Source organism: Anser cygnoides, chromosome 6, assembly GCF_040182565.1.
Source record: "Anser cygnoides isolate HZ-2024a breed goose chromosome 6, Taihu_goose_T2T_genome, whole genome shotgun sequence".
NCBI classification, from domain to species: domain Eukaryota; kingdom Metazoa; phylum Chordata; class Aves; order Anseriformes; family Anatidae; genus Anser; species Anser cygnoides.
The window spans coordinates 20,510,486-20,533,580 of record NC_089878.1 but is presented as its reverse complement, the minus strand read 5'-3'; the positions used below and the strand labels follow the sequence as shown (position 1 = coordinate 20,533,580).

Sequence of the window (23,095 nt, the reverse complement as noted above, 5' to 3'; positions counted from 1 at the left end):
GCGTGTGAATAGCATAAACAGTGTGAGCACATTGCTCACATTAGACATGTTTAAACTCTGCTTATTTGCATTTGTTTTCATCTAGATCACTCTGCACAGATGTGGCTGAAAACACTAGAGTTAATAAAGCCTAAACAGTACCACTCAAATTCCCCCTCTGTAGACAAACACCTGAGAAGGTGTTTATCAAATAATGCATTGCTGTTTCCTAGAATTATTCCTGTAATCCAATTTATCTGCAAAAGTTCAAAGACTAGTAAAATGCTAAAATAGTTGAATAATGGAATCATTCCCCCAGTGTCGCCCGCCCCTTCTGATTCATAAAACTCTGGCTTTGGTCTGAAGAAATGTGTGGAAATGATTGCCTCTAACAAGAATGTGTGAGAGGTTTTGGTTCTGCCCCACTCTGAATAAAACCAAATGTGAGAACTTCAAGAAGTGGGGCTGCAGTGGGGCTGTACTCTCCCGTCAGCTCTGCTCCGAGCAAGGCCACTTAGTCTGTGACCGCTGTCTCTTGGAGGGGTTGCTGCGGCTTGCAGGGCAGAGGGCCTCTGAATGTCCATCAGCATGGCCACGCTCTAGGTAAATTGTAAAATGCATGTTCCAGCTATGCACTTGTATAACATTTTTTATATATCCAAAAATCTTTATTCAGTCTGGTTGTTGTCCATTAATATTTTCCGTCTTGATGGTCTTTTCTTTCAAGCATTGTTAAGACTCTGCTCACTTTGGGAACTAATTGCCACTGGAGTATATTTATAAGAACAGAAAATGCACATTTCCCTAGGCTTTCGTCTTCAGTACAAGGCCTGTCCCTTGTTTAGCCTTGTTTTGGGTAGATATGATGTAATTTAAGAGAAACTGAGCACTTCTCACAACACAATACTGATGTAATAAAAAGAGGTAGAACACAATGTTATGCTAATGACTTAGAATTCTTTTAAGGCAAGTCTTGATTCCAAACTGATAGAAATCAGTGGGAATAAGTAGTAACAGCTAGCTTTGGATTGAGTCACAAATGTTTAGTTTACTAACACGTGCACAAATCTGGCAGGACTTGGAGAATGAGATAGCTGTAAGTTCCTCACCTATGGTGAGGCATAGTGGTACTTGCTCCATGTCAGTGGAGCGGGTTCTGTTGAAGGAAGCAGGATAACCATGAGGATTTCTTTCTCCTTCATAACTAGAAGGAACAAATTAGATGCTGGATTGTAAACTACCTGCCTTTGACCTTTGTCCACAACTGTACTTCTGACTCTGATGGGTGTTTTATCATTGCATTGCACTATCTAAAGAATGATATATATATGACACATAGTGAGTGAATGGTGCCCAGCCACCTCACAGCAATTCCTTTAGCATTCTGCTCGTCTCCTTTGTAGGAGTTGAAGGATTAACCCAATGCCTGTGTCACTTGTGGAAAAAAAGAAAAGTATTCTAAGTAAATAAAAAAGGGAAGGAACATGTTGAGCCCATTATCCAGGAAGCTGAATTTCTGCTAAGATTGTCTTAGTCAATGTAGTTCTTAATTTCAGTATTTTATGTATAAAAACCATGTGCCTGGCTGAAGCACAGTGACTGAGACTCAAGATGGAATTAAACCACTCTAGTTTTTTGTTCTACTGACACTGAGGATAGAGGACTACATTTGCAGGGACCTTAGTCCCTAAACAGCTTTAGTGATGCCCAACATTTCAGGTAGAAGAAGTAGAAGAGTTTCTTACAGAGGTACTTGAGAATCATGGGATATGGCTTCTCACCTTGTGACAAGACTTATCCAGAATTTGATGAAAATTCAGACTCTCTCTGTCATGTGGTGTGCACAAGTCCAGTAACAGGACAGGACAAGCAAGTTGAGTGACCTAGTATGCTCATGAATTCTAACATTAACAGCCCTTGTTACTAGCCTGAGGGACCTGTTTTAATCATGTTATTGATGCATATCATACTACGCGATACAGAGGGCTGTGGCTTCCTCAGGAACCAAGGGTAGAGGAGGAAATAAGCAATATGCTCTGAGTCATCACCTGTCTGTCTTTGAGACGGCCAAGAAGGGGACGGTGCGAGCTGCATTGATTTCACTGGTAGTGTGTGGACCGGAAACTCCTGCCTGTATTTATGAGGGTGAGGACTCAAGACTCCCTTCTTAACTCTATCGTTGACACATTGCAGAAGAGAAGTAATTAGATATGTTTTGAAGAGGTGTTCTAAGGTTAGTCCTACAAATAATTAATACTAGATTTTTTTTCTGATATATAATTGTATATCACAAGTATTTATGATTAGTATTATTTGTAAGTGATATAGAATAATAGTTTGTTCTAGCTTTTTTTTCAACATTGCTGCTGGGTAATGGATGATGCATTCTCTTGGAAGCCAAAGAGCAATAGTCCTGAATAGAGCTGAACTGAGGTTTTGTAGGTGAAATATACTTGGCCTAGAAAGATGTTAAAGCAAACATCTTGTTAACGTTCACTACACACATTTTTCAGTAAAGATTTGCTGTTAGGAGACTCAAAGCACTGATAGAGAAGTAAGCATTCTACAAAATGCAAAAGCATTCTAAAAGCAAACCCTACTTGACAACATGTAGTTTGTAATTTCTCTGTGATTCATTGGCCTTATTCATCTTACTAACTTGATTTGCTTACTAGCTTTTCTGACTCAATTATTATTTTTCCAGTGTTTCTATTCTCAGCTTAAGGCCCAGATTTCTGGTGTACCTCCTTAAAGTTAACTCCAGAAGACAAAAGTAAAAGTAAAAAGTAGGAGCTTAAAACCCAAGTTGTTCCACTGCCCACAGTATGTAAGGTATGACATGGACTGTGGTCACCCATGTAAAAGCTTTCAGAAGAAAGGCACAGCTTGTTGTTAGTGACAACAAAGACAGGAATAAAAGATTAGGTAATGTAGCGGCATGTGATATTTTTGTTTTATGTTATGTTTGTGTTGTATGTTACTCAGAGAAGATGTTAGTAAATGTAGCTGGAAGACAAATTTCCTGACGTAGGACTAGACACAGTGAGGTGAGAGTCCCAAATGGAAAAGAAAGGGATTTGTCCCTTTGAGATCAAATAATTCTCATGGCTTTTTATGTATGACCTCTGAAACTGTATGGTTTTAAGGTATCCAATCTGTGATTAATATACATATATGGTAGTTCAATAGCATGTAACTAATGTGAATAAACATTCTTAGAGAAAGGAGTACATTTGGAGTTATGGATTTAAATAGAAGGCACAGAATTAGGTAGTATAAGTTTTGATTCAGCTGTGTTTGAGAAGGGTTTGAAAAATTCTTGTTCCTGGAAACAATGAGATACAAACCTGTTTGCATAGTCAATCTCCAGCCAGAAAGGATTCCTGTCAAGTGAAATATTAACCCAAAGGAATGCAGTTTTCTTACGGCAATAAGCTCTTGGCTTCAAACAAACTGCAACGCAGAGCTAAAGTGACCATTTAAAAAACATATATGCATCCAGAAGATTGGATGGCTGTCAGACCAGAAAAGGATTATCCTATCTTTTAGCTATAGCTTACTTGTTTGTAACTGTACAGACTGGTTCTGTAGTGCTGAAAAGTAATTTCCAGCTGTATGGTGGCCAAATGTCTATTGCTTTGGTTGTCTCATTGCAGCAGGCAGGTGTTTATATTATTCAAACTATCATAGCAGCTGGTAGCTATATCAGTAATCTGAATGCTTTAGGATAGAGTAAGCTCAAAGAATATTTCCTTCACTTTCTCCTGGGGAGCAGAGTCTCTGCTGGAAGAGATGTTCTTCCTAAGCAGGGTCAGATTTGCACTGGATCTGTGACAGAAGAGGCAGCATGGAAAGCTGTGAGCCTGCTGAGGGTGATAGGTGTATGGTCCCAAGCTCCATTCCTTTACAGCATGTGCTAGATCTGCTGGTGAGTGCCAAGTTCAAGCTGCACCCATTGAACCTATCAGGTACTTGTTGCTACAGGAAATGTTTTTTAAGCCCCAGGAGGCATTTGTGCTAAAATACCAAAATACCAGCAGAACAACTCCTCATTCCTCCTGACAAGTGAGAAAGGGCTAAGCCTCTAAACCATAATCCAGACCATAATGTTCATGCTAAACTGTGTGTTTCCCTCTTTTTTTTTTCCTTTTTGTTCACACAGAGATCCTTATGCGAAGTATAACTTTCTGTCATTGGGCTCTGATGTGCTGTGCAGGTGTTCCTATGTACAAATAGAGGAGGCTCATGTGTGCTGGAAGTCTCAGCTGTTGAATAATTAAAAAAAAAATTTGTTTCTCTGCAGAGTGCATTTCTTCCTCTGAGCACCCTTCCCTTCGCAGAGGCTTGGCAGCAAAGCCTAAGCATGGCTGTACAGTACTGTTCCATGTCCCTTTCTTGGGCAACCAAAGCTATTGTCAGATTTATTCTGGCACTTAGAATCATAGAATAACCTGAGTTGGAAGGGGCCCACAAGGATCATCAAGTCCAACTCCTGGGTAACACTTAAACCCAAACAAATAGTCTTCAAATAATGTCCATCAAACAAAAAAATTAGCCTCTTTCCAGGGAGTCCTGCTGTGGGTCCAGACCTTCTCCAGAAAAAAAGAAATCAAATCAAACAACCTAGTGAAGATATCTCAAGTCTCTGGCACAGACAACCAGCAGACCCAACTTCCTGCAGTGGTTTTCTTGGCTTGAGGAAAGACAATGAGATTTATATTCTTCTCCCTTTTTTACTTTGCCTTTTTTAGAGGCAAAAGGTATGCGCTAAAATCCAACAGCACTGCTCCTTTTCAGCGTATTCCTTTCCACTGAGTTCTAAGCACACAAACTTCAAGTTCAGGCCTGAGCCCAGTGTCACTTACTCTGAACTTCTCCATGGCAATCTTCCATCCTCCTCCCATCCCTCTCCCTGCCTTTGACAGCTCAAAACAAAACACTACCCTCCTGAACATTTTGTTTCATGAATACAGGGGTGCTTTTTTAAAAAAGAAGCGTAGATAAAGAATCACTCTGGACCCTTTGTCCTCCATCCCAGTAGACCAGCACTCCACCGGTTCAAGCTGATATGCAGAAGCACCGTTGCATTACTCCTTGCCAGGAGGAGACTGACGGTGTTTTTCTTGAAGTAAAGCAACTTTCAGAACCTTTATCAATGAATACGTGAATCCTTCATTTGGGAGTAAAAATTCCACTTACAGATTCTAGTCTTTGTTCATATATGAATGTATTAAATAGAGGGGACAGACTTGCAGGAGGGCAGTAGGGAAGAAGGTGGTGCAATGTTTTCAAGCTTTTTACATGCATAAATTTTTGCCTTTGGAATGGCTAAACTTGGGCACACCTCACAATGGACTATGGAGAGATTAACAGTAGGATTGTTTTGCTGATTGTTGTGGTGGGTTTCAATCCAACCATGGGCTCCTATAGATCCCTTAGGACTAGTGTCTTATTGACTAGGAAGTTAAGGGGAGGGGAGATGAGAGGAGCTAAGCATTACATCACAAATCTTATCTGCCTGTGGCCCTGAAATGGGAATTTATTCATGGAAGTTATCTGACCTTAAAAGATAAGTGAAAGACTTTATTAACAGCAATGTCAAAATTATCATTACTAGGAAGCTGAGTTAATCCACTCAGAAGAATGGGGCAGCTCCCTCTGCTAGCTTTTATTTTCTGTTTTTCACAGAGTCATTCTAACATTCATTTCACTTTGGATGATGTTGCAGTCATAGCTGAAAGGAAGAAAATATTTCCTCTGCAGCCTCATCTTGCATTATATGTGTGACTATAGCCTCAGAGAAGGACTGTTACGGACAGTGTACAGGAGGTATCTCAGCTCTCATTAAACAAAGAACATTAAATGTATTGCACAAAGAGTTACTGTGACTGTCACATATAGTTAAGCCATGCTTCTGCTGCTATCAATATGCAAAAGGCAAGATGTTAAATTTTAGTATCATCACAATTTTGCCCACCAAAAAGGTGGAGAAAATGAATCAAAGCAATCATTTTGCTTTCCATATTTCCTCTTTTTATCTCATACCTGTCAATATTGACCCAGGGAGGAATTTCAGTCCTCGGCATATAACTTGGCCAGTGGCTTACAGGTTGAGTTGGTTGAAGACTCTGGCTACACATATTTGTAGGCCCATAGATTGTGTTGATTCTAAAGATAAGAAAACAAAGATTTCTAAGGGACTAATTATTTGAAATACTAGGAATTTCTGCCAAGATCCTTTGTTTAAGTAGAAAATGGGGACTTCCTCATCTTGCAGAACTGAACTGAGTGGATGTTCCTTTAAAAAAGATAAAAGAGAGAAAATACAGCCTTAAAGGAGATTTGTAAATGCCTGCCCAATAGGAGGGACTACTGAAGTCTTCTGACAGCATATGGAATTTTCATAAGATCATCTTTCTTTTTGCAGATGAATGGAAAACATAGGGCCTGGAACTCTACCCTCTGCAGTCAGTGATAAAATTGCCACTAACTCCATGGATAGAATGGATCCAGATGTGATGGAGATTATTGTTATTACTCTTAGTCTATACTTCAGTAGCTTCAGAAGTCCTGAGCAGGTCACATCTTTTCCATCATCCATGTCACAGAAATTCTTCTTGTAGTGTCAACTACTTTACATTTATACAATGCATATTACAGTTGGGATGCAGCCAAGTCCAAGCCTTCTGCTAATACAGGAGTAGAGCATTTAGTAATCTGTGATCCAAGTGTACCTCGTGGTTAAAGGTATTGCAGCACTAGTCAGAAAAGAACAAATGTGGCACTAAGGGACATGTCTTAGTGATAGGACTCGGTAGGTCATATTGATGGTTTGACTTGATGATCCTGAAGGTCTTTCCAGCCTAAATGATTCTATGTTTGAACAGACAATCTCCTTCCGTTGTCTTTCTTTCTCTTTTAAAAAAAAAGATGTTCCCAAATATAAATATTCACTGATTCCATGTCCTGTTTAGCTAGTTCTGCTTTGATGCTGATGTTAAAAAACAACAAAAAAAAACCAACCAACAACACAGTGAAGGTGACTGACAGATAAATTAACTAATTGGACTTCAGCTTGCTATCTGGGTGATAGCACTGACCTTGTAACTTGGAGCACTAAATATATGTATAATAAACAAGTAAGAAAATTTAAATTTCAAAGAGAATCTGTCACCCCCATATTTATGGAAATGTATCCTGTTGTTTTGTCTTCATTATGACCTGTTTATCTTTTATCATATTATTTGTGATCCAAGTAGAAACACATTCTGGCATCTGTTCTATGCCAATAGTTGCTCTTGCTATGAACATGCTTACATTTTATTGCATTGGGCTATTTGCCACTTTATGTAAGATACACCAGCTGCTCTTGCTCTTGCACAACAGATTACTGTATGCAGAACTCTGGTTTTCCCCAAAGCACATAACGCTTTGTAAAATCCGGACAACTAAGTCTCTAGGAAGTGATTTAAGTTATATTAAAACTGTGATAACTGAGAACAGAAACAGCCTTGAAGAACTGGTAATGAAAAGCTGCTACTCTAAGGGAAGATTGTGGTTGTGGGCAGCTGTTTTTTTACTGTGGGTTATGTATATTCTTACATTCTTTTCCGTATTGCATTTTCCTAATACTTGCTGCTTCCCTTAAATTTGACCTATAGAAAACCATGATGAGAAATATTAATAATAAACATGGAGGTAATTTCTATTCTGATTTTATGGCAATGAAATACATTGAAGTCAGTTCAAATCTACTTGACAATAAAGTCCCTGAATCCTCTTTGTTGCATTTGTGTGACAGGTTTCATTCTCTTTTTTCTTGGCAACGTTCTGCACAGGAAAGAAACATTATGCAAATAAAAATTCCAAGTGGTATCCATAGTTGGAAATTATAACAAGATAAACTTATAACACAGTTGGAAATTATAACAAAATTTCTCGACATCTGGGGTGATATAGGTCAGACCGTGCTATCACAGAGCTAAAGCATGCTCATTTTCAAAGGTGTAAACTCTTCTTCAGCTATATTTTTAAACCAATTTGCCTATGGTTTGGATGCAGAATGGCTGCAACATCATATTAATTCCAAATTTAAGCACTTTCATTGCTTAAGCAGTAGTTGAACTTTGCTGTTTTTGACAAGGTGTTTGTGATTAACGTGCTCCTGAGTGTAAGGTTGTATTGGCAATGCTGCTGCTGCAGGAAAAAGTCAAAGTATAATTGGTCTAAGGGTGTGCAGAGAAGCAGCAGGGGATGCTGGTAGGGATAGTAAAAGCTCAACAGGGTTACAAAAACCTGCCAAATCTCCATCCGCACTGCAGGGAGCTCCTGTGGCTGCCAGGGAGTAAGGAAAACAGATGGCTGTTGCTTTTGAAGCCACTAACACATTTATTTCTTAGCCTGTTGTGTATTTTTTCTTCTTCCCCTCAAGTTTCCAACTCCTGCAGTAGCTCCAGGAGCAACCAGGCATTGGCATACATGTTGGAAGGAAGCCATGCAGGCGGGTGAGTTTCAGCTGAAGATGATGGTTGCTTTGTTTTGTTTTCCTTTTCCCCAAGCTGGCTCCACAATTTGGCAAAGGGATGTCAGGATTAGAAATAGTAGGACTGGAGAATCTGCCAGACCCTATTAGAGGGAAACAGGCAGAGCTGTAGTAAATGGGGAGATGGAGCAATGCCAGCAGGAGCGTGGGCGTGGGGTTTTGGATGCAATTAGCATGGCCGGCTAAACATACCCTAGCACGGACACTTCACAGTTATGTGCTGAATAGTTCTCTGTATTTGTGCTTATTTTCAGAGGGGTATAGTTCTTACCTGTAGCTGGGGCCTTGTTTTGGGTTCGGAAGTGGGTTCACAGAATGCTCTAAATCAACTCTCTGCATCTAAAACAGAAGAGCATGAGACAGAAAACAAATTAGTGTTTAAGTTTATGTTTCCACTGGATTACAGCTATTCTTAAGGGCTGTAAGACTTTTTTTCCCCCTTAGTTTTCTGGAACTTCTAATACATTTGTGCACTGTTAAGAAGAATAACAAAACACCAGTTTGAAGGAGGACAGAAATGTGTAGGGTGTTTAATTTCACTTTTAAAACATCACTATGGGAGCTTGAAGTAAGATTCAGACTTGGACTGAGTTAGCAATTCAACAAAATACATATGCAGGTTGACATGCAGAGTAATAATGGCATATGCTTTGTCACCTATCCGAGGGGAAAAAATCTGCCTTTGTGCAGGTTTCTGATTGTTGATTTCAACCAATGAGTAATTCATGCTCTTGACAGATGTTTCTGATTTAGGCCAATGAAAGCTTATGGAAGCTTTTTCTAGGCTCTGAGGGAAGAATGCCAACCCAATCAAACAAGCAAATTTGGAGTTTGGCTTCAGAATTGACTAGCAAAGCTGGATAATTTCCTCTTGCAAAACCTGTGTGCCATCATTATTCTATGGCAACCTAAAAAATTGATAATAAGTACTAGCTTGCTATTTTTGCCATTTAATCATTTAGCCACTATTGCCATCTACCAAGTGAGACACTAAAGCCACTTATTCAAAGGCTTGTCTGGCTTGCCCAAAATAGCACACAATTCCTAAAACAGCAAAATACGATACATACAGCTGTCCCAGCTACATGAGTAATTTTAACAAATATTTCTAGATGCACAGCCATAAAACAAACTCAAGATGGCTCTGTGTTAGCTGATATTTGCCTTTTAAAAATTATTGTTGTTGTCATTAACATCATGAAAACAAAGTAATGGGACTCACTAACACAGGCCAAACACAGCTGAAAGGACCTAGGTCAGTAACATAATGTAACAGTAATACCAAATCCACGGGGTTCGTCATCACAAACTAGACCTTGATTTTGTCAGCTGGATAGTAACTGCAAATTTTTTCTCAAATTTCGTCTGTTTGATGCTCTAGTCCAGTATTTGTAGGATTTCTAGTATGGCAAAGCACAATGTCTATTTTGTTACACACCTCCTTGTACAAGAGTAACATTGCTGGAAGATGCAAAGCTTCGTAATTTTCAAAAAAACACATTCAGTGATTCAACTTTCTCATTATAATCCTTAAAAATGATTTGACAGCAAATGTTTGGCACAGGAATAGTGGGAGTCCAAAGAGACTGTGTTGGTTGTCTTCACATCACTCTGTATGACAGAGTTGCCTGTTCATTGGATGGGCGAGCAGCTTGCTCCATTTGCTTCCTCCAGGCTGCAGCCCTGAATTTGTCACTTAAAGCTTTCAGATACCACTACTAAAAAGTTAAGTGTCAAGTGTTGAAAATATTTCATGAATTTCACCAATGTCAGCACTATGTTCATAGTAATGTTCTGGGTGTGTTAGTATTTGGAACCCAAACTGAAGCTAAGTGTAAGGTCTCTAAGGTCTTTAAAATCAACAAGTGTAAGGTCTTTAAGATCAACAAATTAAGGGAGTGGGGGAAGAGGGGATTGGTCAAGGATATCCAGCATCTAAATCTTTGAGAGAGATGTGTCTTTTTCATTTATGTATGATGGTATAGTTTATCATCATTCTTTTGTATGCTCTCTGGTTTATGAGCCTCATGTGGGAAAGCTAAATTTAGCATAAAATAGCCATACTGCATTAAATCACAAAAAGAAAAAAAATCACATTAATAATTCCTATTAAAGTGGGATTTATGACTCAATGGTAAGGTACTTTAAAGCTATAGTTCAATATTTTTTATTAGTGCTGTAGATCATGCTCCATCAAACTATCACTTAAGTATATACCAATAGATGATTAAAACACCTGTAGACATTGATAAAGTCTACTTAGAATTGAAATTATCATTCTGTAAAATACATAACATTTCTCAAGAAAGGTTGTGTTATAGGTGTAGATATTTAATTTATGGTTTCTACTTAGGGATGGTCTGTGATTAAAGCACTACATTATTTCTTTGCTTGTAGCCCTGAGTAACCCTGTCTCCCTTGCAGCCTTTGAACCTTCAAGTTGATGAAGGATTTGATGCAGAGTGCAGAACACGAATGAACATTTGAAAATGAGTGGCAAGGGTTTTCTTGGCTCATTAATATTAACACCATTACCTTGTGGAATTAGAAATTAGGAATTAGAAATAAGAGAGGCGTTGCTTTGTTACTCTCAACTCTTAACAGTCTTGGAACTTTATTTTTTTTATGTGCTGTAGATACTGGCTTTATTCCCCTGCATAGAGAATCTACATTTTCTCCCTTAATTTACAGTGCTGCAGAGTGGTATATGCTATAAGAGACAGTGGACCTCCTGAAGTGTATCTGGACCTCTGTCATGATGCTGTTGTTTATCTGATCTACCAGAGCCTGTATTTTTGGAGATGAACTTTGGAGTTCAGTTCCCATTTTGTGCAAGCCTGGTTATATGTGAAAACGCACTCTCCCATTTTTTGGTGGGCCGAGATGGGCAACTTTGTTCATTGCTATCATATGTATCTAGTACTTAGTGCTGCTTCTGTGCAATAACACCATCACTTACTGTGGGACTGTTCCTTGAACTGTCTTGAGTGTCTAAATGGAATTTGTATATTAATTAATACCTTATAGAGGGTGAAAAATTCTGGCAAGAAGTGCTGTGTGATGCCTTATCATCTGGGTGGACAGTTAGGCACAAGAAATTTGAGAACTCTGAAGCGGGGTGAAAAACCTTAGTTTTTGATTTCCTGTACTGTTCTGCTACTGCCTATAGAGTGTAAAAAGCCCAAGTCACCTATCTCTCATCCAGCAGTTGATGCAGATGTAAAATCTCATGGTGGTGGATTTGGGTGTGTGAGGGGAAGTCATTTTATCAGTCTGAGAATGTGAGGTAAATTATTTGACACCTGCATAAAATGGAGAGTGGGAGAGCTGCATGCTTTCCCATTAGTTTGACTTTGGGATGGGAGAATTTTCTCACAGCAGGGGGTTAATAATCTCCTGGCTGCAGGCTTTGAACTGAAAATACCCACCACTCTCGGAGCTAGGTTCCTCAGGCTTTATGTGGGATTATGGTGATAACTCCATGCTTTAATAAAATGTCATCACTGGGATTTGAGCAGGAGCTGCTCAGAGCATGCCAGCATAAACGCTGGCCACAACGAGACACACAGCTCTCAGCACTGTTCAGAGCAGAAGGCTGCAGGCCAGCAAACAGGCAAAGCTTCGAACTGCTGCTGAGGTTTTAAAGCTTGGACATGTTTAGAACTAGATTTTTATAAACGCTGACATGGTAAAGTCTTCTGGATTTATTTCACAGGCTGCACTGCATATAGCAGTGAGGCATGTTGTTTAGACACTGAAACCTATTTTGATTCCTAAGGGAGAAAAAGAGAAATCAAATGCTTAATCAAGGCAGCGTTCAAATTCACAATGTCTGTGAAGGAGGAAAACCTGTTTGAAAATACTTCTAGAGATAGTGAATGGAATCCTGCAATAATCATATTATATAATTCAATGTGTGCTTGCAGCCCAGAAAGCCAGCCGTATCCTGGGCTGCATCAAAAGCAGCATGCTCAGCAGGGTGAGGAAGGGGATTCTCCCCCTCTGCTCTGCTCTTGTGAGACCCCACATGGAGCACTGCGTTCAGCTCTGGGGCCCACTGCACAAGAAGGACATGGACGTATTAGAACAAGTTCAGATGAGGGCCACAAAGATGATGAGAGGTCTGGAGCGCCTCTCCTATGAAGACAGGCTGAGAGAGTTGGGGTTGTTCAGCCTGGAGAAGAGAAGGCTCGGGGGAGACCTTACAGCGGCCTTCCAGTCCTAAAGGGGGCCTGCAGGAAAGCTGAGGAGGGACTCTTTGTCAGAGAGTGTGGTGATAGGACAGGGGGGAATGGCTTTAAACTAAAAGAGGGTAGGTTTAGATTAGATACCAGGAAGAAATTCTTTACTCAGAGGGTGGTGGGGCACTGGAACAGGCTGCCCAGAGAAGCTGTGGATGCCCCATCCCTGGAGGTGTTTAAGGCCAGGTTGGATGGGGCCCTGAGCAACATGGTCTGGTAGGAGGTATCCCTGCCCATGGCAGGGGGATGGAATTAAATGATCTTTAAGGTCCCTTCCAGTACAAGCCATTCTATGATTCTATGATCACTTCAATGGAATGAGAAACCCTAAGGCATCCAGTAAATCTTCCAAGCTTTCTTTCCTTTCATTTCCCCTTTAGAGCTAGAAATGGAGGAGATAAATGCATCTTGTGGTTTTCCCCTGTCAGTCACGTTGCGGTATATAAACATGACCTCTGCTGAGAAAGTCCAAAAAGCTTTTGTTTGTTTTGGTCACAAAGAAAACCTTCAAACTGTGACATCTTCAGGGAGAAATGTGTTCAAACAAGGCAACAGAACCGCCTTCACTGTCTGAACCTCCTTCCTGAAATGTGACCTGTATCTCAGTTCAACTCACTCACCCAGGCAGTCCCTGCAGACTTGCCTCCACATGCTGTCAACCTGGAATATTTTGAAGACAATGTGCTAAAATCCAAGAATGTACCAAAAGTCTCCCAGTGACCAAACACCCCTGAATTCATCCAAATGTTGATTGGAAATGCTTCTTATTAAATGTTGTAAATGTCTTGTGGCTATACTGGGAAGCTACTGCCCTGCTAACATACCCCTCTGAATGTGGGTGTATGCTTATTATTAAAAAGCTGCTGAGATTCAGTCACACCAACAAACCTCCCTCCCATGCCACCCTGAAAGGCCTGCTTGTGTAATATGACCAAACCAGTAGAAATTGGTTCTTTCTGAGGAACATACAGAGAAAGGACTAATGTCTTTGTGTGTGTACAGGACAGCATGAAAATTGCAGACAGATATCTACTGGTTGCTACTCTCTTGGGCTGAATTTCAACAAGTGACAGAAAGATGTACCTGTGCATAAATCCCACTTCAGTCAAACACATGTTTAAAGAATGGCTGGAACATAGCCGTTATTAGAATACATGCAACAATGCTAGAACTATTTTTTTTTCTATAGCATTCATTAAGCAACCCACTCCTGGCTACTTCTGTACTACTGCATCTTATTTTTAGAGGGCATCTGGGACAGTGATGGTACAGATTGCTTACTGTGACTCTCTGATAAATATGAAAAACATTAATTTATAATCAGTAATCCCACGTAACTCTGTTCTTTTTGGTCAAGAATGTCTTTTTCACATGCTTAATCTTTTTTGTATGTGCATTCCTTAAATAAACTGAATGGTCCATTTTTTCTGCCCAGGGTTTCATTGCTTAGGCTATTGTAATCATGCCTTACTGGTCCTCTGCTAACTACATTAAAATTGCTGTTGTCTGTATATAACCACGTATGGTTTCTTAAATGCCATTACTAGAAAGATCTATTCTTAGACAGTGGTCAAGCTTGCAGTGAAGGGTCAATTTTGATTACATGGTTTTAGCATCTGGCTCAGCTCATTAGATCTTTTGGGATTGTTTGGTCTAGTTGCCTAAATCTACAATTGGTAGCACAGCTGTTGCTCACCCCTGCAGTGGACACGCAGTGACCACAATGATGGTACATTATGAGGTGGTTTGTTTTTTTTTTTTTGAGAAAAAAATGACGAATCTCTATTAAACAACATACTCTATATTGAAATCATCTATCTTGTCATCTAATATTTCAGAATTGTTTAAGCTAGTGCTGCAAAGGAGCTTAGCAATTGCATGTGACTGATGCCTGGTCAATCAGGATAAGCACAACCTTTATTATAGTTTTGAAATTCTATATGATGCCATCAATAAATCTTTGATGTACAGATTTACACTTGCCTTAATTTTTGTTTGAAACCTTAGTGATAGGGAGATGTCATGTGGTTCAGTATTTGTCTTTCAATCATCCAAACTAACCAGGTGTCCAGATATCTCTATGAATTTTCAGTGTGAGAAAACTGGGACAAGTTTCACCTGATGTGTCTTGTGCATCATGTTGGGAAATATATACATGGATAGCCAGAAATATTATGAAGAAATGAAATAAACTTACCCAGCAATAAATTAGCACTTCTGGTACTGGCTGGCTTTCAGGTCTGGATCTGCAAACAGTTGGGAGATCAAAGGCTGAGACTTCTGTATTTTTTTCTTAATCTAATTTTGCATCTGCTTCAAGCAGCAGAGGTATTCAAATTATTGACAGATATCAGGACATCTTCATTCAGCCTGTTCAGGGGCATTCAGAGAACCTTACAAAGTGACAACCACATCTCTTTTCTGGAGTGTGCTCTTTGTTCTTGCAGTATAAATCTCACATTTAAACCCCATACTAAAATGCTCTGGCAGCTTCTCCTAAAAGATTCATGTTATAATGTCTATTTGGCATCTACAACTGTTTTTTTTATTTAAAATGTTTCATATTCTTTCCTTTTTGCAGCAGCAGCATCATTGCCGGACAATAATACCTTGTGGAGTTTTGTAATGGTTTTCACAAAAACCCTGAAGCAATGTTTACAGAGATTATGCTTTGTACTAGCTGAAATTATGTTGATGAGGGTTTAGTAACATGAAATTAAGAGGCCTATTAAGTGATATACATCATACAGGCTTTGTTGTCTGACGAGTTGGTGGAATGTGAAGAGGAGGAGCGTGTGGATATGGATGGCTACTCTGACCAGTAGCCAAGCTATGATTTCAGAAAGAACACATCTGATTTTGTCTGAGGGAGCTGCCTGAATTTGCATCTGCGGTTCCTGTAGAAATAATGTCTTGAGATGAAAATGTGGGAAATTTTAATGGAGTTCCTACTTTTTCCATACATTTTTTTGTGGACTGTACCTTCCCAGAAAGCATACTAACAGGTAGGGGATCCTGAGAACTGACAGAAATGCTGCTACAAGTGAAGCTCCACATGAGTTATCAACTTTCTTTTAGCAGGGTTCAGAGTTTCAAGAAAATTAAGCAACTGATAAATGGGTCACATCCCTGACTGGCCTTAGGGCCAGCTGCCACTTTGCACACATGAGTGCACATGAGTCATCTCAATGCCTAGGGGAGAAGGTAGCTCCCTGAGTGAGGGTAACATGACAGCTTGCTGGAAATTAGACAGAGAGAGGGGCTCTGAAGAAGTTTATAAGCAGAACAGGTGGCAGAAAGTAAGGGGTAATCACACATTTTAAATTAAAAAGAAAAAACACTCTCTGGGGGCTGCATGGCCTCAAAATCTTCTGCTAGGTGCAGGAAGACTCCTGTGAGATAGAACACATCGGCCACCTAGCAGCCGTCCTTTGGCAGGCTGCCTCTGTATCCACAGATCCTGCTCACTTAGTTTACCGTAGGGGGATTACATGGTTCACTGGATGTCCACCTGCTGCATATGCAGCAGTCAGCTCCTGAGGACCCACTGGGAGTGCAGTCAGGTTCTGGTTTTCGTTTTTTGTGTTTTTTATCGTTAGGATTTATTTGGGATGTATGCTGTATTTTCTTGGCTGAATATAAGGTCTAATGAGAAACACGTAAGAAATGAGCTGCATGGTTTTGCTTCTTTTGATAAGATGGGGTTTAAGGATGCAAGTCCTCAGCTGCTTGATGCACTCTTCTCAGATCTTTTTTCACTATTCACTGTTAAACTTTTCCTACTAGATGGCTGAATTGGCCTGGAGAAACAGATTAGCACTCTATGCTGTCAAAGTAGCACTGATCATGAGCAGCCTTAGGAAGTCTAGAAAGCAACAGCACTTCTATTGCTTATGAGCTGGTTATTTGTATATGTGAAAAATAATGGAAATAATGTGAATGGAAAAAAATCATTCTCCTGTACTTTAAAAGTCTCTCCGGGTCTCACCTACAGGATTTCAGTGCAGTAAGACTCCATTATTGCAGAAAAGATTTTATCCTTTCAGGCAATTTATTTAGGTGCTAAATAGGAAGGGAAACAAAGGAATCTGTTAAAAACCTTGACTTCATTTTCAGTACTTCATCTTCCTTCCTTGCTTCCAGTTTGCCATTGCTTCAGCTCTGGGAAGCAGTGGTCTTTCTACTTGCCTTATATGAGCAGTTGTAAGAATCTTCTCTGTCCATTTCCATTTTTCATTTTTCTTTCCATTTGTTTTCTTTTATCCTCCCTGTTTGCTGTTCATAGTGACTGACCATTCAACTTTTGAAATATTGCTGGCATTCTTATTCTCCTATTCACTCTGTACCTCCAGTCCCCAGACGCTGGAAGCTGGAAGTCGAAAAGCCAAGGCTCATGTGGCAGGTGGGCAAGTGCTTCTTGTGCAAATACAGTCATTTGCATGTGAATGTGTTCATTTGCACACAAATGCTTTCATTCATAGGAATAAAAGGATTCTCTCCATGTGTACCATTTGTGCAAACAAAAACTGGATTTATGAAACTACTTAGAAAAGTAGGGGAGAGGCCAGGTCTTCTGCCATTTTGACTTCAGTATTATGTTTGCTATCAGATACAATATTCATCTCTGATAAGATGTTCACCTCTGATACAATAACCAAAATCTAATTTTCAAGTACTATTGATTTTAAAGCTGTTTACCACATAAGGTAAGGGTTTTCTTCCCATGGTGTACATATACTGCCATATGGTGTAGATCCAAAGTGCCCAATCCAAACTGGAACCTTGGAAACTACCATACCATAAACAAAACAGATATTTAGAAGGTCAAACACAATTTCCTCCTAAGAATGGTTGATACAGAGAAGAAACTGAAGGCCTTCCACCTTGTTTAGTGAGGTAGATTAAAGAAACATATGTACCAGTGAGCTTCTCTGACAAAAAATACTTAATATTTGAGCTGGAACCAGTAAACATGTAATTTTTTACATCTACAGTAGACAAAATTTCTAATTAAGGTTGTAGTTTTGTAATACCCTTTACTCAAGATCATCTTGAGCATATACAGTCTTGCTTGCTAACCGTAAAAACAATGCTGTACATAGGTCACTTTTATATCAGGAATTACCAGTCAAATGCAAAGTATGTCAGGAAACCCAAATGGTAGTATGTATCTATAAAATCTGGGTGCTGCCATCAGCAAAGGAGGGTACAAAAAGAGGTGAGGTCAGCCAATGCTTGATAACAGACTACTGGCAACTCTTTTTAAAGATACTTTGTATTTTTTGAAGTGGATTTTGGGAGGTGGGTAGGAAGAATTGTTGGAGGATGGTACTTGCTTAAATTTTTAGAAGTTTCCTCTATGTAATAAATGTCAAGATCTTCAAAAGTCCTCCAAAAAATCTAGTATGACTGCTGCTAATCTTTGCCATGAGAAATCCCAGAGCTTGGAATCTTCCACTGCAGAAGCTTCTCTCTGGACTCTCTGAAAGACTTCCATGTCAATTCTACTTGTCATGGCTCTGCTCAGTTCAGGATGATCTGATGAAGGTAAGAAGAGGCGTTTTTGGTGGCTCTAAGACATTTCATCCCAAGACCATAATTTTATTCCTGTGTTGGTTTAGAAGACAGAAAAGATTATGGCGGGGATATAAAATTCTGTAGTACCAGTTTATTTCTGTCTTGCAGCACCTCAAGGCACTCAACTACATTCCTTAGGTCAAGAGCAAAAGACAAGTACTGAAGATGCAGATATGGCAATGTTTATTAACTGGCTTTGCAGTGTGTCTTCATGCAATAACCCGTTCTGCACACCTCTACTGGTTCAATACTTGTGGAGGCTTTATAGTCAATACATTACAGTACAGTATGACTGACCATAGCTATGTTACAGTTGGTTCTTTTACATATGCAGGTTTTAATGGAACTCAGTAAAAGCCCGTATATGAAAATTAAAAGCCCTTATTAGGGAAGATTACAACCCAGAAGTTGAGCATCAAGATGGTCACTATAGGGAGACACTCATCAGCGTTGAAGTTGACTAGGAATCTACTGCTACTTCTGGTAAAGAAAGAACAAATAACCCATCAGGCAGAGTATGATGTCATGAGATTGTCTTAAAATCCATCTAACTTACAAAATTCTCAGAAGTTAAATATTTGCAGTAGTCTAAACTAGAAGCAGGCATGGAAAAAGTAAAATTCTGCCTCGTGCCTTGCACCTTCTCAGAGGCACCTGGTAGCAGCGTAGAGGAGCTCTAACACTTTTATAAATCTGGCACTTTAGCCAGATAATTTATAGTCATTACAGTCAATATGTGTTTCAAAAACCCAAGAAAAGAATAGGATGGGGTTATTCCTGGCTAGTGTTTGGAAAGATGAAAAAGAAATAACAGGAAGATGTTTCACAGCTTTTTCAGAACCACAACTCAAAGGAATCATTATAAAGTGAAGTAAAGGCCAGTGTCGCCGCCTTGCACAGAAGGATCTAAAAAGTTTTTGTATTTTCTATCTCTGATTTCATTACTCCTAATAACTCGTTTCCTGATGGAAGGTAAAGAGGCACCTGAAATATAGATTTGAGTCCTTTTAGTTAAACCTTTATCCCTTTGTCATAGCTGGTTTTTTTCTTCTGTAGTTCCATTCATCTGCTCTACTGGAACTTTCAGTCGCATGGTGTTAAAATATGGCTGTTCTAAGCTAATATGCATTAACTTTTTAAAACCTGTTTTATACATAACCTATTGTATTAATATAAAACGTTAAGGCCATTTTTTCATTTCCTGGGAATGGCCCATTACATTGTGAGCAATCTACTCTTGCTTTTTTAGAAAAGACTTTGAACTCAATACAAAAGGAAAATATAATCATGTACAACTATAAAGACCGCTTTTTTCCCTTTTGTGCAGTGTAACAGAGGTGGATGAGTAGCATGGTAATGAAGAGATGGACCGTCTTTATTAGCACACTCGGTGAAAGGGTTCTTTTCAGAACTTCAACATTTCTTATCTTCTTAGTTTTCATGACGTCTGTTCGGACTCTTTCCTTTTCTTGACTTTCTTTTAAATATGTCTAACAGACTGGCAAAGCCAAGCCAGTTCATCCTTCTTTCCAAAGAACACTAGATACAAAGTCTAGTGGTTTAGATGCTTCCATAAAAGTTTTTCATATATTTAGAGAAGTATTGCTGTATTGCTGTTTGCATTATTAGGATCTAGTCACGTGTATATCTCACAGTCATTCTTCAATTCCTCTAAAAACAAACACAACTGAACACTTGCTATGATGTTTTTATACTATAGTTAAAGGAAGCTAACGAGATAGGAAGTTTCTTTGAGTAACAAAATAGAACTAGAAATACCACTTAACCCTCTAACCTAGAAATTGGTTAATACAGTAGATTTGTGGAGGACTATTTGATGATCTCTCGCCCTCTTCTACGATGTGCTCCACAACCCTTTTTGATATTTCTCTGCTCCTCCTCCATGCTCCCTATTTTCTGGTGTTCCTCCCACCCCTTCTGCTTCAGTATTCTTTGCTATATAGACAGTTCACTTTTAATCTGGCTCAAGTTAAAGAATTCTAATACACTAAAAGGAAATGGCCATACGATTGAAAAAAATCACTCCAGGCAGCAGAACAAATGAAAACTACCTTCCCTACTTCCATACTGGTACAGCAGGAAGTATCCGATCATCACTGTGTTGAGCTCTGAGGAAGGAACCTCAAGAAAAACAACAGAGAAACAGGAAGCAGTACTTATTATCTGAGGTTAGAAAATTGGAATCTTAGTCTGTTTACTGGTATTTACTTGTAATATTATAAAGAATAACACAAATATATAGTATGTGTAATTATATTATAGGCATCTGAGAAGAACCACTATTGTTGCATTACTCAGAGTGGAACATTTATCCCAGAAGTGTTGCTGTTTAGCATGTGCATCTTCAGTGCACTAAGCTATTTATAGATCCTGGTCTTGAAACAACATGGCTTCTATACAAGGACTACAGAGCAAAATTAAAGAATAAAAAAGAAACAAATTGTGTAGACGGAAGAGGCTGAAGGGCACAAATAATGTCATAGCAAAGTTGATTCCAATTTGATCTTATATCATGGGCATCACAAAATAATGAAAACGATTACCTTTTTTTTTGTTTGTTTGTTTGTTTTTTAATAGGTGATATAATCCAAAGAAACCATTTACCTGCTTTGTAAAAGTTTTCCGAGGCACCTATCACTGCTGTTCGGAAATATCATGAAAAGGTGAATTAAGACCTATGTTGTAATGGGTGGGGAAAAAAAAAAAAAAGAAAGAAAATGAATAGAAGTGTGAATCAGCAAGGGGTGTTATGGTATGAGTCATCTAGAACCTGCTTTAAGCAGGGGGCTGGACTAGACAATCTCCAGTTCCAACCCCAGTGATTCTGTGAACCATAATTTTGTTCTGAATCAAAGGTCATATAGTCTTTAAATTTGACCTTTTACAGGAATTTACTCAGAACAAACAACTTCAAACAACTTATGAGTGTGTATGTATATATATATTTAAGCAACAGCATTACCATCTCAGGGAATGATCCCCTGAAAACTGACATCAATTGCCCAGTTACCAAATTGACTAATACAAGGTGATCGACACAGATACATACGAATTCTTTCTCTGCATATGGGAATCTGTCATTACTGGCAGTGAGTCAGTTTTAGCTTTTCATCAAAAGATTATTTAAGAGCTGGTTGTTGTTAAATTAATTATCTAGCAGGGGATTAAATTAGTGTATTTTACTAGTATATAAGACATTAAACTAGATGAGATAAATGAAAGACAATTAAAACAGTCAGTTTTGTTCTTAGTTTTAACTCATAACGGTTATTATAATCTGCTTTTTGTAATATGGATTTGTTTTCAGGATGAAAAATACTTCCCCAAAAGAAATTAATTAATTATAAAGCAGACATCTGTGCCAAGTCCTATCAATTTTTTTAGGTCATCTTCATGGTTTAAAGTGCTCCTTAGATATAAGCACTACCTGTAGTTAAAAGAGCTTTTTACCCAGAAATTTGTAATTTTTTTCTTGGAAACTATTTGTTCTTGGAAATACACCATGTTTTGATTTTTTAGACATTTGAATTCAGCACACGTAACTAGAAGTAGTTTATATTTCCTTCAGAGTCTTCAGCTATATCTGACTGGTCAGAGAAGTAAAACTATTCTACACCTAATAATGGTCTAGAAATAACAGGCTGTAACTTGCACACAAATAGCATGTATGTTCGCAGCGGTGTGACATGTCTTGACATGCAGTTATTTCAAGCTGCCTACAAGATGCATAAAATCATTTTTTACTGGCTCTCAGTCGTCACTCTATTCTTATTACTTAAGCATAAGAAGTACATTACTGTGTTGAAGGGATTCTCTTTTTGTTACAAGGCTTGCCTGTTGTAAATCTTTTCAGGTCCTTTTAAGACTCTTGAGACCACTGTATTATTTTGACAAGATCATTTTCATTTAATTTAAAAATGAATATATGTATTTAGGCTGTTTTTTACTAAGTTTGAGATTATCAGTCTCTCATTAAGATGCAGGTGTGTTGATGAAGAGTTATCCAGAAGGTAAAGAAAAAACTTGTGAATTCTCTGTGCAAATCCCCTGTTGCCATCAAAGGGCTGTCATTCTTAGACTGCAGCCCGTGCCAAACAGGCATCAACCTTTTTCGTCAATATTTCATTTGGTAGAAGAAAGGCATAAAAGCAGTTAGCATCACCTCCCCAAAGGCTATAGTATCTTTTCTGAGGGTTCATTTTAATGAAAAGTTTCTCAGCCTTACTGTATTTGTTACTTGGTCAAGTGGTAAGAATTCCTCTGTATAGAAATGAATTTGAAACTTGCAGTTGAGCAAGAAGTGTTGCAACCATCAGAATATTGATATATCATGATATATATGAAAAGAGTCTTGATTTTGTCTTTTGATCTGGTGAATTGGGCCTGTAGTAGATAATTACTATACAAGTCAATATGTTGCATGTTAGATCTATTCACTTACGTTTAAAACCATTAAGTCTGTCAGTTCAAATGAACTTCAGTAAGAGCTGTTCAGGCCTAGGCAGCCCATTGGGTCAACACAGTTAAGGCATATTGGTTTCTGTGGCATGCAGCCAGCTTCATATCCATCTGCCTTTTTGCTCCTTATAGTAAGCTTTGCTAACCCAACAAGAAAGCTCCACATACTTTATACTAGTCTAAGCAAGACCCATGATGAGTACTCTGAATATTCAGAAGGTAAGGTGCCTAAAAAAAAAAGCATGTGGACACATTCCTTTTGCTCAGAAGCTTCTGG

General features: G+C 38.8%; 1 long non-coding RNA gene across 5 annotated transcripts in view; it reads left to right on the top strand.

Annotated features, from left to right (window-relative positions):
• The first annotated feature begins 1,971 nt into the window (after positions 1 to 1,971).
• Positions 1,972 to 23,095, top strand: part of LOC106030001 (uncharacterized) — a 45,593-nt gene continuing 24,469 nt past the window's right edge. For 2 of the 5 annotated variants that reach the window (XR_010832268.1, XR_010832267.1), the window contains exon 1: positions 1,980 to 2,212. This is a non-coding gene — a long non-coding RNA (uncharacterized lncRNA). Of the gene's footprint in view, positions 2,213 to 8,280; positions 8,484 to 23,095 lie in introns of those variants that run through there. The other 3 variants (XR_010832265.1, XR_010832266.1, XR_010832264.1) reach the window with 3 other exon arrangements.